The sequence below is a fragment of the Panthera pardus genome, unplaced genomic scaffold (genome assembly GCF_024362965.1).
Source record: "Panthera pardus isolate Hobbes unplaced genomic scaffold, ASM2436296v1 HiC_scaffold_17, whole genome shotgun sequence".
NCBI lineage: Eukaryota > Metazoa > Chordata > Mammalia > Carnivora > Felidae > Panthera > Panthera pardus.
The window spans coordinates 139526970-139542664 of record NW_026526732.1 but is presented as its reverse complement, the minus strand read 5'-3'; the positions used below and the strand labels follow the sequence as shown (position 1 = coordinate 139542664).

The following is a 15695-nucleotide window of genomic DNA, read 5'->3' as shown; positions in this document are numbered from 1 at the left end:
CAATACCATTTTTTTTAAATTTATTTCTGGGAGACAGAGCATGAGTGGGGGAGGGGTAGAAAGAGAGGGAGTCAGTCCGAAGCAGGCTCCAGGCTCTAAGCTGTCAGCACAGAGCGTGATGTGGAGCTCGAACTCACAAGCTGTGAGATCACGACCTGAGCTGAAGGTGGACGCTTAACCGACTGAGCCACCCAGGTGCCCCAGCTCAGTGCTTTTTTTTAAAGCATAGCTTATGCCTTTTGAGAACTTACTCGGGGCACCTGGGTGGCTCAGTTGGTTGAGGGTCCGACTTCGACTCAGGTCATGATCTCACGGTTTGTGAGTTCAAGCCCCGCATCAGGTTCTGTGCTGACAGCTCAGAGCCTGGAGCCTGCTTTGGATTGTGTGTCTCCCTCTCTCCCTGCCCCTTCCCTGCTCATGCTCTGTCTCTCTCTCTCTCTCTCAAAAATAAATAAACATTTAAAAAAATTAAAAAAAAAGAAAAAGAACTTACTAACTGCCAGGCACAGCCCCAAATGTTTTACATGTATTGTTTCAATTCTCCTACCCAGCCCCATTATTTCCATGGAGTGAAGGGTCCTGGATCCAAACCCAGGCAGTCTGACTCCAGAACTTAAACTATTAATCACCAGACTATGCTGCCTGGAAAAAATACTGGAAGGAAATTATTAAAATGTTAACAGGAAGGAATTAAAGACAATTGTGATTTTCTTCCTTACACCTGCTAATATTTTCCAAATTCTCTATAATCACCGCGCACTATTTGTAGCCTTCCCATCCAAACTAAAAAGTTTTATGAACTTTCACTTGTCATTTACACAATCTCAGTGGAAAAGTCTTAGCTCCAGAGGAATTTTGAATCGTGTCTTCTCCAGGTCTTAACGGCAGGAGAACACTGTGTAAATGTGAGCCATGACATTCTGACCGTGAAAGGGGATGGGCCAAGAGTCTACTCAACAGACCATGAGTCCATAACTTCCACTGCACAAATACATGTCGCCATCTGGTTGACAAGGCACTGATTTATACACACATTCTGCCATTAATCTTCCCAACGACCCATCTGAGTAGATGTGACCATCTCAGAAGAGGGAGGTTTAGGAAGGTGAAGTGACTTTCCCAAGATTATGTAGAGCACTCCAGCTCTGGTCAAAGATCCATCCACCATGTGCCCAGCCACCAACCATTCGCCCAAATCAAGAGCATGTTCAGGTTCAAGCGTGCCTGGAAGCTAATAATGGGGGATTTGCGAGACACACACATACTTGGTGCCCAAAACCCCGATATCGCACTGGGACCCAGCCACCACAGGGCTTCGTTCTTCCAGAAAACAATTATGCAGAAGAGTGAAGTATATGGCTTTATTATCTGCCATAGCACTTTTGCATCCTTTATCTCCTTTGATTCTTACAATAAACCTTGTCAACCAGTAAAGCGAAGGTACTGAGAATAAAGGAAATGAGGCTCTGAGCGTCACGCCGCTATCTGGGAATACCCTCCCAGGGTCGGTGTGGTGCCCCTTCCTCTGTATCACACCAGACACATTTCTGAATAAAACTCGGTCCACACTGACTGGTAAAGCTAAATGGGAGGCACTCACTTTTACAGTCACACAGATCTGGGATTCTTGGGTTTGAATCCCTGCTCTGCAATTTACTAGCCACGAGACCTTGAACAAGCCGGTTCCATCCCTTTGTGCCCCCATTTCCTCTCCTGTGTAATGAGTATAATAACGCCTTCCTCAGGGAGTTGCTGTGAGGTCATAGATGTAAAATGACGACATGCATCTGCGCTTAGTAGGTAGCTGTCATATTTTTAAATGTATCCCATCCCCGAACGTGCACCATGTGAGGTCACCATGGCCAGAGCACGATGCGTCACCTTCCTAAAGAAAATAATCCTCTTAGGCCTCTCTAACCCTGCCATTCTGGTTCCTTTTAACCATCTCAAAAGAGCCTACATGGATCGCAGTTACTTCCCAGACTCCTTTGCAAAACTCTCTACAAGCTTCTTAAATTTAAGCCCCCAAAAGTGTCCTCAGAGGAGAATCAGTCATGGAGCAAAGACGACAGAAAGCTGAAACCCCAGCCTCTGTGCTCTGAGCTTCTGATTTGCTACAAGGGTTCAGACATGGGACCACATAGAGTAAAATGTACCCTGAAAAGAAATGAACAGGTGAGCACAGGGCACGAATGGGGGGGGGGGGGGGTGGCAACCCATCTACAAAAGTGAACAAGGCTGGGGGCCTCCAAGTAGAAAGGGACGGAGGGACCCTTTTGAGAACTTACTAACTGCCAGGCACCACCCCAAATGTTTACATGTATCACCTCATTTCATCTCACCCAGATCCATTATTTCCATGGAGTGAAGGGTCCTGGATCCAAACCCAGGCAGACTAACTCCAGAACTTAAAACTACTAATCAGCAGACTATGCTGCCTAGAAAAAGTACTGGAAGGAAATTATTAAAATGTTAACAGGGAGGAATTAAAGACAATTGTGATTTTCTTCCTCATACCTGCTAATATTTTCTAACAAGCTGCTAACACCTGCTAACAAGTGAAAGGGAAGGCTTTCTGCAATTTGCCTTAGAAACCGATGAGAGCATCCAAAATGGAAACAGAAATGGTAGGAAACCCTGACTTGGCAAGACAGCGATGCTACTCTTTCCAACTCACGGGTACAGCTTAAGAGTGCATATCCTTACCTTCCTGCTCCTGTACTTCCAATACTTTCCTAACTGATCTCTTGGCCTACGGGTTCAGCTTGTCCTCCATACCTCTCTGAGTGACCTAATACATAAATCTGACTTGTCCCTATTCCCCACACACCTCTCCTCACTCCAAACCCTCTGTGACTCCCCTACTGCCTACCAGGTCAAGGCTAAGCTTCATATCATGGTATCAGATCCCATTTCAGCCCAATCCCTTCTTACCTCTCCAGCCTCATCCCCTGCAACTGTCACTGACAACTTCATAGGTGCCAGACCCTGGCTGGGTGCTGGGGACACAATGATAAACACCACGTGGCACAAAGATGAACACGACCTAGCTCATGCCCTTAAGAAGCTGAAAGTCCCCTTGGGCAGACAGCCAGAGAAAGGGATCACTGCAATCCAGATAGACAGTGGGATGGCACTCCAGCCTGGAGTGCTTGGGGAAGGCCTCTGGAGAAGTAGGAGTGAGCCAGCTAAGGGTCAAAGGAGGAACCCTTCCATGAAGAAGAAGCCTCAGAGCAAAGTTCATGAGCAGCACTACCTAAAAGAACTTTCTACACTAACGGAAACGTTCTACACGTACATTTTCCAATATGGTAGCCACCAGCCACATGTAGCCATTGAGCACTTGACATGTGGCTAGTGCAACTGCGGAACTGAATTTTTATTTGATTTGATTTTTCATTAACTTACACTTAAATGGCCATGCATGGCTAGTGGCTACCATATTAGATAGCACAGTTCTAGAGCATTAAACTGAAGGTAATGGAAAATAAGGGGAGATGGGTAAGGCCAGATTACATGTAGCTTCCTATACTCACCATACTATCTGCTAGTCGCTCCCCCTCCCCCTACCTACCTGGCAATCCCCCGGAGAACCCACACAACCCCACCCTGTACCACCTCTCTCTGAAGACTTCCCTGGCTGCTCTACACAGTCTCTCCCACTTACTACTTCTGAAATGTGGTCTTTTTCTAGGCAGGCAGCCCTGTGTATCAGATTTATATGTTCTCATAGCTGTCCCTACCAGATTCTGAACTCCTTCTCTTACTTGCCCTGGTTATTTCCAGCCACTGGCACATGGGAGGCACTCGATAATGCTTGATGACCAAGTTGTCAGCACCGACACAGTCACTGTAGCCTGGCAGGAATGGGGAAGAGGGCACTCTCTCACTTCTTCTATCAAAGATGTGAGCCACTAACCTTGATCTTTTCCTCAGCTCTGTCCAGGGGCTTGGGAAAGGTTCTCACGAACATCTGAACATTCTACCCCTTAGCTGTCAATGGCGGGTCTGGAGACCAGCTTGGCAACTCGGCACCTGTGTGTCCTTAAGCAAGGTGCTGACACCGCACCCCCCCCCCACCCCCGCCCGAGACTCAGGTTCCTCAAGTATAAAGTGGGCACCACATCTGCCTCTTACAGCTGCTATAAGGCTGAAGTGACTAACACATCTGCACAGGGCCAGGCACACAGTAAGGTCTCTATATAAACAGCAGCAACTACTCCTGAAGCAATTTGAAACCCTCATTTGGATACCCCACAGCATATGCAAATTCCTGAGCCCCTAAATAGGCTCTTCTTGGTGCTCTCCAGGATGCAAGGGATATAATCCAATCTCTGACTCACAGTGTGTTGCCAAAATTCTCCTTGGGTTCCCAAGAGAAAATTTATTTTCATTCCCTCCAACTTTAAAAATTAAACAGTCCTTACAGCGTTTTGGGGTGGCGGGTGACAATGGAGACCATGCAATCCGACAAGCAGCTTTAAAAAGGTTACAAACTGTTGGGAGAAAGAAAGGAGAAGGCAGCCAAAGGGGGTGGGCAAGGGGGGGGGGTGGAGACAATCCCCTGAGTTTCTGCTATTATTGAATACCCCAACTCTCAAAGCAGCCTGGCCGCCCCCTCCTCCACATGAGCTAAGCTCTGTTAATGAGAAAGCGGAGCTCTGCCTACATTACCACAATAATGATTTCCCCGTTGCATTTTTACATGCCTGCCGCTTTATCATAGCAGAAGTAGACATATATTTTCAATAAATCCCTTCTCTCCTTCCTCCTCCCCAACTCCGGCTCTCCCAGTAAATGTTGTTCCCTCCGCGCCCTCCCCCAACGCAATCCCAACCCTGGAGCACAATGAGTTCCGCTAATCAAAACAGAAAGAAAAAGAAAAATGGAAAAATCACAGCTGCTGAAAAACAGCATTCGCTACAAGTCAAAGCCCTCCACATTTTTTCTGCACGCAGCATTTACTTCTTCAAGGACACATCACCCCCGCCCCATCAGAAATCTTACGTAGAGTTGCTCCAACTGGGGGGGGGGGGGGGGACGGGTAAAGAAATCTAATATTCGCTCTCTTTCCTATTTTGACTAAGGCAGCACAGACAGAAATATAGATAAGGCCTCGAATAACTGATTTAACAAAATGTCACTTATTAAAAAGGATGGGGGATGGGGCTGCACTTGAATTTGAGAGCTCAGTTAAACCACCCCAGCCAAAGGCTGCCAGGCCACGAGAGGCAAGGGGCGGGGGGAGGAAACATTCTCTAGCCCGGTCTCCTTCAGTGGCTGCAAGGGTTGACCCTGGCGGGCAGAGAGGCCTGGATTTCTCCCTCCAATAAGAACCAATGGGGGACCTGGGGAGGGGGGAACCAGAAGTAAAAGAAAAACAAAAAAAAACCCGGTTGATTCTTAAATACATAAGCATCTATACTGCATTAACTAGTGCCAGCCTCTGTGCCAGGTGCTGGGGGTACAAAAAATGAGTGATGACCCAGTTCGGCCCTCCCCAAGGCAGCCTAGAAGGGGTGAAAGACACCTGGTGGTAAGTATGACAATAGCAAGGGCTGAGGCAGCCCAAGTGAGTCCCCTCTCTAGCCCAGCCCACAGCCCTGGCCCGGGACCAGGCACACAGGGCCCTCAAGGAAGAGTTAAGGAATGAGCATACGCACAGTGAAATTGTTTGAATTCCATACTGGTTTCTAAAGAAGCTGAGACTCCCAAAGGAGAGAGGCCTCTAAACATCCTTACCTACTGTGGCTCCCCAGAAAACCCCCTCGGCTCACTTGTGCTCACCCAATTAAAAAAGAAAAGTGAACAAGCCCCAGTACTTGATAATCAGCCTCATTACGGGTATCCTTGAGTTGAATTTTAAGGGAGTTTGATGTCTCCCATTGTGAGAACATCAGAGGGAGCTCAAAAGACACCCCTATTAAAACTCTTTGGGCATCAACTCCCAACTTTTTTTCTTGTCTTTTTTAAAACATCTTTCAAATAAGTTAGATTGAAGGTGGTTTCCCAAGACAAGGAGAGGCCCTCAGCGTAGCTTCTGTGATGACCAGGGGCCCTCAGGAAGCTGAGATCGCAACCTGCTCAGAGCCCAGTGTGTCCAAAGCTGGAGCCTGGAAACTGGAGGCCAGGCTATCTAGAAACGAATACCGATTGTCCGGGTTCCTCCACTGAGGGGCCCTGCAGAAAGGACGGGGCTAAGGGTAGGAGGCTGATGGAGAACAGCCATGCAATTTGTTAAAGTCAAGTTTTGGCTTTAATTATGAGGCAGCCTTAAAGCTGTGTGCTCCAGAATGAGCCAGACGATTCGAGCTCTAAAAAATGTAATGCCCAAAACATGCTTAAATCATCTGAGTGTTTCCAACTAAGGTCACTGGGACTTATAAGCCCGAAATTCCCAGGTGATCTTGGTGTCCACAGTCCTCTGCATATATTCTGTACGATACTCTTATTTAATACTTCATAGCAATATCTATTTGAAGGTGCACAATATTTGGAGACCATTCAAATTCTGGCATTAAAACAGGGCTTTGGATGCTAGCTGGACATGTGATTCTGGGTTAATCACTTATTTGTATTTTTTCAATCCTGCTTCTTCAGCCTCACTTTCTTCGGCTGTAAAATGAGAGTATCCACCTCCGATGGCTGATGTTTCTGTTGTCAGATAAACTAAGACACGCCGAAGAGGCTTTGGACCAATAAAAAGCTGGGTAAACACTAGTCATTTCAACGATGGCATCCATTTCCTCTCTCTCTGATTTTTCGTTGATTATTTCCCCCTCTCTATGAAACCAAATTGATATCAGTTCCACTGATCTCTCAAAACTGACAAGTTGTATTTGCTATACAAATACAAGAAGTCCCATTATCCACAGGTGAGCAAACCCCTCAGTAACTGCTCCATTACCCTAGTCTGTCTGCTTTTGTTACGTTTCACGTTTTTCCATAATACGAAGCAATTCAAAAATAAATAAATAAATAAATAAATAAATAAATAAATAAATAAAGCATCACCCTCCGGGGCTCAGAGGCCAGAGGTCTGATTACGTGAAAAGCATGAAATATTTTTTAAAAACTGGAAATGACTGGGGCAACCTGGGTGGCTCAGTCAGTTAAGCGACAGATTCTTGGTTTCGGCTCAGGTCATGATCTCACGGTTCTGTGAGTTCGAGCCCCACGTCGGGCTCTCGGCTGTCAGTGCAGAGCCTGCTTGGGATCTTCTCTCTCCCTCTGTCTCTGCCCCTCCCAGTCGTCAGTTTTTTTTATCTGAAAAGGAGATCTGACCGAAGATCAATTCACCTCGCTGCTGTCTTCCTACGGAGGAGGCCTCTTACAGTTTACTTAGCACTTTCCATACATTATCTGGCTGCTTCCTTGCAACTCCTGAGAGGAGAGGTGGCACTTGGGGTCACCCTCTTTTTACAGATGCTGAGACAGCCCCAGAGGCCGCCTTGTCCAGAGCCATAGGACGGTGCTGAACCAGAAGACCCCAACCCAGGTCTTCTGAGTCCCTCCTTGCCCACCCACCTCCCATGCAGGCACCACGGTTGGGGACCACCCGGGCTGGCAGTCTGTGGCATATTTTTGTGAAAGGCAGCCTGAAGGAGAGGCCTCTTTTTTTTTTTTTTTTTTCCTTTCTTGGAGCTTCTTGCCCAAAACATATGACACAGTGCCCACCAACTTTTGAACAGGGCTGAAAATCACAGATGTCTTTTTCCAATGATAGTTTTCAAATAAATCTTACGTGAGGCCCAAATTACTTTCACTGAAGACTCTTCCCCAAGCGAAAGAATCCGCGCTTGCCTCTGTACTGCTCAGTAATGCAGTCAAATGTTGAGAAATATGCAGTACAATTTTCTGATGCAGTCTTAACCCTTGAAAGTCTCTGGCTGGTGTCAAGTCCTGAGTCCAGACCCCTTCCCAAGGTGGGTGCAGCCTCAGCCCAGAGCACCCCATGACAGAGTACAGCTCCCTCACCTCCTGCTCACCTACACCTGTCTTATCCCTCTGGTCAGGATGGAAGGCCCTCCCCCCACCCTCCTCCCCCCAGGGAAAGGCCAAATCTTCCTGAAACCTTCTCAAGGGCTCTCATCAGCTGTCCTGACCTCACCCATTGCTCTCATCAATCACCCCCCTCTCCAGGATCTCTCCCATTTGCTCAAAATTTGTAACACCGGCACCCGAAAAACCGCTTCCCGTTATGCACACGTCCTTCCAGCCCCCACTCCATTTCTCTGCCCCCCTTTCACCATCAACCTTTGCCAAAAAATTGTCTACACATGCTGACCAGTTCCTTACCTTCTAGTGCCCTGCCCACCCCCTCCAATCTTGCTCCCCACCCCCCATTCCCTGCATTCCACTGAGGCTGTTCTTTGAAAAGTCCCCGGTGGCTTCCATTTTGCCAAATCCAGGGGTGACTTTTCTGGCCTTATTAACCTCATGAAACATTCAACCACCACCCCTTCCCCAACAAACACACACACACACACACACACACACACACACACACACAGAGCCTTTCCTTCTCTCTCTCTAGGTTTCTTAGGACATCTCACCCAGTCCCCTGGATTTAAATACCACCCCCTGGCTGATGGCTTCCACATTTTTATCTCTCGCCTGGCCACTCCTTTGGTGCTGGACACCACTGTCAGACTGCCAGCCTGTCATCTCCACCTTGAGTTTAACAGGCATTTCAAACCTAGCAGGGCCCAAACGGAAATAGCTTGATTCCATCCCCCTCCCGCTCCCAATCTTCCCCATCTGGGCAAACAGCACCACCCATCTACCCAAATGCTCAAGCCAGAACCCCCCAGAGCCATCCTGGATTCCTCCTCCCCAGCCACCATCAAACCCACCAGCAACCCTGCCCATCCTGCCCATTCTACCTACAAAGTGCATCTCCACCCACCTGCTCCCTCCACTCCCTGTCACCTCCTCCTCCTCCTCACCTGGCCGGCTCTCCGACCCCACACCTGCCCCCTCCACCACCGCAAGCCCCTTTATCAAGACTTGAGGGTGTCACTTCCCACTGGAAACTTTCAGTGGTTTCCCACTACACTTCAAATGAAACCCAACCTTCTCAAGGCCTCCAGAGTCCCGCACATTCGCCTCACGCTGCCTTCTCTCCATCCCCCTTGTCTGCCTGTGCCTCTTTTTAGTTCCCCTCCCCCCTCCAAAACCAAAATCCTTCCACATAGGCTCCCCACCGCCTGGTGCTCTCTGACAAACCTAAGAGTGCCTGTTCTAGGCTACTTTAGCTGAGTAAGTCCAGGTCACTGTTCCCTGGGATTTCATCAAAGCACTTATCACATTTTGCAATATATATTTCTGTACACGTCTGCCACCCCCTCTGGGCTGTAAGCTAGGGGTGGGGTGGGGGAAGGGAAGAGGGAGTTGATGACGTCTGTTTTAATTATCAACCTATTCTCAGAACCTTAAGCCAGTGCCTAGCACATAGGACGTGCTCAGTAAGTAGCTGCTGAATGTACTAAACTAGATCCGGTTACGGCATGAAAATACGTAATTGTTATCTTCTAGAAGCCCAGAGTTATCACTGCCATTTAGGCCCACAGGTTCTTTTTCCCCTTCCTCTCCATCAAAAAAAAATTTTTTTTAGTGTCGCTGCACCAAGAGCCCAATAGCTGGCCATACCCACCCATCCCCAGCTTGTTGTCTTCGAGGAGGAAAAAACAAAAAGCATCCTTTTCCTCAGCAAACCCAGATTAACCAGACGACCTTACAAGCAGATACCATAAGTACTTAGAAATTCTTTAAAAAAAAAAAATCACAAGGTCTTTTTGTTATGCATTTTCTTTAACCCAGATGAAAAGATTTATTAAGAGAACCACGGGGATCACACTTCTGTTACCAGGACCGTACTATTCCTTAAAATGCCACAGCATCTTCATTGACAAGCTTATGCCAATAACCACTCTTGTCAGCTACTCTTGTCGCCCTCTCCCCACAAAAAAAATCAACTATGTTTTACTTTCCCCTTTATTTCTCTGGTTCCCCTCCAACATGCAAATTCAGAAATATTATTAATCCACAAGATCCCAGCTGATTCTAATCCTCCCTTCTCCCTAAATCACACAGTTTTATGAGGTCATAAATAAAATGAGCTGAATTCAACGGCTTTTAGAGAACAACCAGCATCCATTTGTACTGCCTGGGGTCTGAGCCACGTGTCTGGATCCTCACTTTTCATGTCAATGTTCAAAGTCAATAAAAAACATCAAGAGCTTCCCCCCCCCCCAAAAAAATGCCCATGGTGAAATACAGAATATCCTAGAAATGACACTATTACAATATCATCATCATGAACTCTATCACAAACATATGACCAAATCCCAATTACCCACATGTGAATTCTCCACAGAAAGTGGATAAAGCCACACTCAGCTTCCTGGTGTCCCACTCTTCCCCAAGCCTACCTCCTCCTGTGGCCTGGGAATAACAGTTCAATTAACCTTGGACTTGACCAAGCATAATTAGACAGGTAAACCAGCTGGCTGGAGGGGAAACTTCCAAGATTAACTGAAATTATTTTGGGTGCCTGGGATTATGTGCCCCACGCTCTATTAGCACATATAATTGGGAAACAACCGTGCACTTTTTTTTTTTTTTTTCTGAAGACAGTGGCAGACTTTTTCGTGAAAGTATTTCCTTGTGTTTGGTGGTCAAAATTACCAGGCTACTCAAGAGTCCTTTTTGGAATGCCAAGGTACAAATCCACTCTCTCCATGAGAAGACAAAAACAGAAGTTAATCAACTCGTCCTAGTCCGTGAAGCAATTTGGCCGTTGGCCCAGGAAGAGCCTGTCGAGACCTCTTGAGACCTCTCTCCACAAGATCCAAGTCACAGAAATTTCAGAGATGGAAGAAACTCATGGACAGAATCTGCATTTTTAAGACAAAAAGTCCGAAACCCAGAAATGGCTAGAAACTGATACCCTCCCCACTTTTCTTTATAGTGACATCCCCCCCCCCCCCACCTGAAAAGTTCTTCGTCACTTTACAAATATTGTAAACTGGGCCAACTACCGAATGCAAGACAATTTTAACACTTTCTGATCAATCAACTTGAAGGAGAACCTTATACTTTCCAAAAAAAATCAATGCTTTTGGTCATTCTGACCAACTATCAAAGGAGGAGAAAAAGAATCTTCTAAATAAGCTTTGTTTCTGTGGCCACACATTTTATTATATAAGCAGCAGCCCCCTCTTTTACAATGAAAGCTCTTACCTCAATAAAAACCGCAGGCCCAAGCGAGTTAAAGGAGGCAAAACTGAGTACTTTCCACACAGTTCATAGAACAACTGTTTTCACAGCAAGCTCACATAAATGCTATGTGATATTAACACATGCCTGCTATGTGGAAGCCTGCTTACCAAGCTGTGAAAAGACCCATGTTCACTATGGAACCTGCAAAATTAATATTCTCAATGCCCATAAAGCAGAAGGGAAATGTTGGGTGTTTTTTTTTTTTTTTTTTTTTTTTGAGATGTCAAGCTGGCTTCTAAACAATCCTTTGGCGAAAATGGACATGCCTAAAAGGGCGGGGCCCAAAGAGGCGTGTCACTCTCAGTATCAATTCCTATAAATCAAATCGTGACAATCACCACAATATTTTAAAAAGAATGAATTATGATTCATGGGCCTTCAAACCTTTATTACCAGGAGAACATTCTCAGCAAAAGAGGGGAAAAAAAGCTACTGAGACTTGATTAATGGCCAAAGCAAGACAATAAAATAAATCTCATAAACGTAGGGGGAAAAAAAAAACCTGAATGAGTGCTCTAGGCTTCAAGGGTAGGCATGTAAATAATTCTACTACCCTGGGATAAATACACATAAAGATTTTGTTTACCCTTCCAGCATATACACCATTCCGGCTAAGATTTTCAGCAGAGAAAACTAACAGCAAATTTGTTCAACTAATGCCCAGTTAGGAATATTTGGTAAGTGGCAATAATACCTAATTCCCAACGAACTCAGCTCTCAAGCTGCCAAAAATCAAATTCTCAATCTGGAAATCGGATGACGAGAAGGAAAGAAGAAAAGCACTGTCCAGGACATCAGTAACACGGAGAGGAATTTTTTTTTTTTTTAAACTCACTTTTTCCCCTGCTACAATTGAGCCTGTCTACAGAACTGCACAAAGCTTAACCAACTTTAGTCAACCACACACCTAGCATTTACTCCCTGACCCTACTAAACATGCCTGGGTTTGAATCCCTGGTGCTAAAATTACCCTGGCGAAGTGAAAATTCCCAGCATAATCAAGGTACCTGACAGCCAAAACCTACAACTTCTCTGCAGAAACCAGCAGGCTGAAAATCAGGAAAAGAGAAGCAAGGAGAAGCCAAGACTGATGGTTAACTGGTTAAGCGCAGAGTAGTGCCTGTTAGTCTTACAGTGGGCATCAAAAAACCACATTTTCCATCACCAGATTGCTTTCTTGAAATGGTAAATGATGCAGAAGGTCGGTACCAACTGAGACAACTTAAAACTCCTTTCTCAAAGCTCTCCTCCATGGCCTGCTAAAAAGTGAACCCAGCCAGCTTTTGGGAGGCATTTTTGAAAAAACTCTTCGGCCATCCCTGGATCCATCATTCCTAAGCATCACCTCCATCCATGTACTTCACAAGACAGCCCAGGCCAGGCTGTTAGCAAACCCGCTTCAACACTTCACTTGCCAAAGCCGTGTCTAGTCTGGGGAAGAGTTTCCACAAGCTGGCTCTAACGGACGAGTTCAAGGCACACGGAGGAACCAGAAGTCATTTTCTTTAACCTAAGGATGGCAGGCGCACATGCTCCATCCAGCCCAATGCTGGACGCTGCCCGCCAGGTGCTCTTGGCCTCCGCCAGTGAATACGTGGTTTTGTGTTGTTCTTCAATATCTATTTCTTCAGCCCACCAGGAGTAACTTCCCAGTCTCCCAAACTGAAGTTAGGGAGTGAAGGGGCAAGTCTACCCCTTTACACATTTCTTTCGTCCTGGTGGCCACTGTAACTTGGGGGAGTACCCAGCCCCCAAAGAGCCTACAAGCGCATATACATACATATATGCATCATGTCAAAAACCCCCAAAGGCACATCCCTAGGGTCCTGCGGTTTCTTGGCTGGAAGAATGAAGGCTTTATAACATCACAACCTCCAACTGCGAGCCCCACCACCACCACCCTTTAAGCGGGGGCTGCCAATTATAACGCCCACCTCAGCCCTCCCCCTTGGCTGGGATGCTGGACAGCCCGCAGAGGGAAGAGCGAAGAAGGAAAGCAGAAAGAAGGCCCTGCTAACATACTGAAAGTAAAGAAGTGGGGCGGGGGGGGGGGGGGGAGACTTTTCCCTCCCCTCCCCCGTCTTCTCACGGAGCATCCCCCAACTAATTTTTTTAAATGAAACTTAATAAGCTTCTTGCCTACCTTGGCTGTTTCTGCAACAAGTGCATGGGCAATCCGACAAGACCAGACTCCGCTTGGGGGATGAGATGGGGGGCGAGCAGAGCTGATGGAGTAATTTCAATATTAATTTATGTCAGAGCCGCCTTCTCGAAGCGCTACTCACTTACAGTACTGCCCTCAGCCTGTAAACAAATATCGCTCCGCCAGGAAACATACTCCCCAGATGCAAGCCCCTTCCCCAGCAGGGAACAGGGCCCTGCGCCGCCCCCACCCCACCCCCAACAGCATGCTCCCTCACCCCGGGGAGGAAGCTCCGGGTTCCCAAAGCACCAACCCACCACCTCCGCCACCACCCCAGCAAGAAACTTACTCGGTCCGTCTACGCCTCCACCCTCCCTTCAGGAAATCTACTCTCCATATGCATTCAGCCTCCCCGCAGGAAATCTGCTCCCCCCTCCCCCCTTCTATATACATGCACCCCTCCCTCTCCTCCTCCCCACGCGCCCTCCCCAACCAGAAACTTACTAGCGTGCAAGCGTGCAGGCTCTCCTGATCCTGGAAACTTACTCCCAGATATAGCGCCCGCCAGCCCCCTTTCCCGGCCCTGCTCCCCTTCCAGCCCTCCGCGGCAAGCAACTCCAAACTCTCCGCATCCAGCCACTCTCCCTCCCCGGTGGAAATTTGCAGCGCGGGGCCGCGCGCGTGCATCCACCCTCCCCTTCAGGAAACTTACTCCCCATCTGCATGCACCGCCTCTCAGCCATCGCTTAGAGGGAAGGGGGTGTGCTAGGGAGACAGAAATACATATGTATCTCTCGCCCCTCCCCCGGCCGCAGCCCACTCGGGGCCGAGCCGCGGTAACCTGGCCTTACCTTTTGCATTGCTCCCCACCCTCGCCCCCTCCCTTAACCTTCCTTATCCGCTCCCCGGCGCCCCCCTTTTTTCACCCATTACCCACCCCTAGCAACCGTTCCCAAGCTCCTCTCGGCCTTTTTTTTTTTTTTTAATCCAGGATGCAAATTCCTCCCCTGTCAGCAAATCGACTGTCAAATTATTTTCTTGCAAAAGGAGAAAGGCGGGGGGGGGGGGGGGGGGGGGGGGGAGCAGAAGCAAAAAGGGGGAGGGCGGGGGAAGGGAGCGAGGGACAGAGGAGGGGAGAGATATCCCTCCGCAGAGCTGGGTCTGGCCGCGGGCGGGGAAGCAGGAAGTAAGGTGTCCAGCGCCGCGGCCGGCGGGTCCTCCGCCGCGGCCCCCACCCGCGCCCCCTGTCCCTCCGGGCGCCGCGCTTCGGCGGGCGCGGGCAGCCTGGCGCATTGTTCGCAACCTCCCCGGCGATGCGCAGCCGACCTTATTTGTGTGCTCTGCATTTGCGTGAGGTTGCACCTTTTGTAGGCTGGCGAGACTCTGGGCGAGGATGGGGCGGGGGACGCGGACCGAGTTGCGGCCCCGCGCGGGACCTGTCAGCCCCGGGGTGTGGCGGACTCTCCGGCGTGACCGGAAAATCGAGGCCCGGGAGAAGGCGGCGTGGCCGGGAAGCTGCCGCCTTAGACCCGGACCAGTGCAGGATTGCTTCCTGCGTAGCCGTCCCGGTTATTGTAACGCGCTTTGCAATTTAACGACGGGGGTTGGCGGGGGGGGGAGGGTTCACTTAATTTTTTAAGGGGTTGCAAAGATACTAAGGTTTAGGTGGAGTGCGGGGAGAGGGCCCGTGCCGACCCCCACTACACCCAGGCTCGGCGGGGCTGGGAGAGGGGCTGGGGCTCCCGGGAAGGGGCTGGAGGTTCGCGAAGCGCGCGGCTCCATCCCTCCGCCCCGATGGGGGCGGGGAGGGGGTGCTGCAGACGGCGCTGGAAACGCAGCTCTCTGGGGAGGGGTCTCCATCTCCGCGGCGCTGCAGGCCGGGGAGGGAGGTTGCCTAGGAGAGGAGCCGGGGCCGAGAGGGGAGGGGAGGGGGCGCGGGTGCCTCGGCTGCGCGCGCTCGCCCCTCCTCGCGCGCCATGACTGTGGAACGTGGTGCCGGGGAGGAGGGACGGTCGCCGGGGGCCGCCCGGGGCTGCTCGGCATTGGTGCGGAAACCCGAGCCGGGAGTCGCTCCTCGCGCTGTCTCCTCCTCCTCCTCTGCGGGGGAAACCGCTGCACCCAAACCGAGAGCAGCTGCGAGCAGGGGGCAGGGCGCGGGCTGAAAGGCGAGCCTAGGGTTCAAACCTCGGCGGCGCCAGGGGGGGGCGAGAGCGGGACGGCCCCCGGGTCCCGCAAAGGCGCGGCCGCCCGTCGGTCCGGCGCGGGACCC

At 49.3% G+C, this 15695-nt stretch overlaps 1 protein-coding gene across 1 annotated transcript in view; it reads right to left on the bottom strand.

The window, feature by feature from the left end:
• TRERF1 (transcriptional regulating factor 1) overlaps positions 1–14117 on the bottom strand; it is a 207532-nt gene extending 193415 nt beyond the window's left edge. The window contains 2 exon segments of the mRNA XM_053905007.1: positions 13427–13508; positions 13931–14117. The gene's annotated coding sequence lies outside the window, so the exon portion shown is untranslated.
• Positions 14118–15695: the final 1578 nt, after the last annotated feature.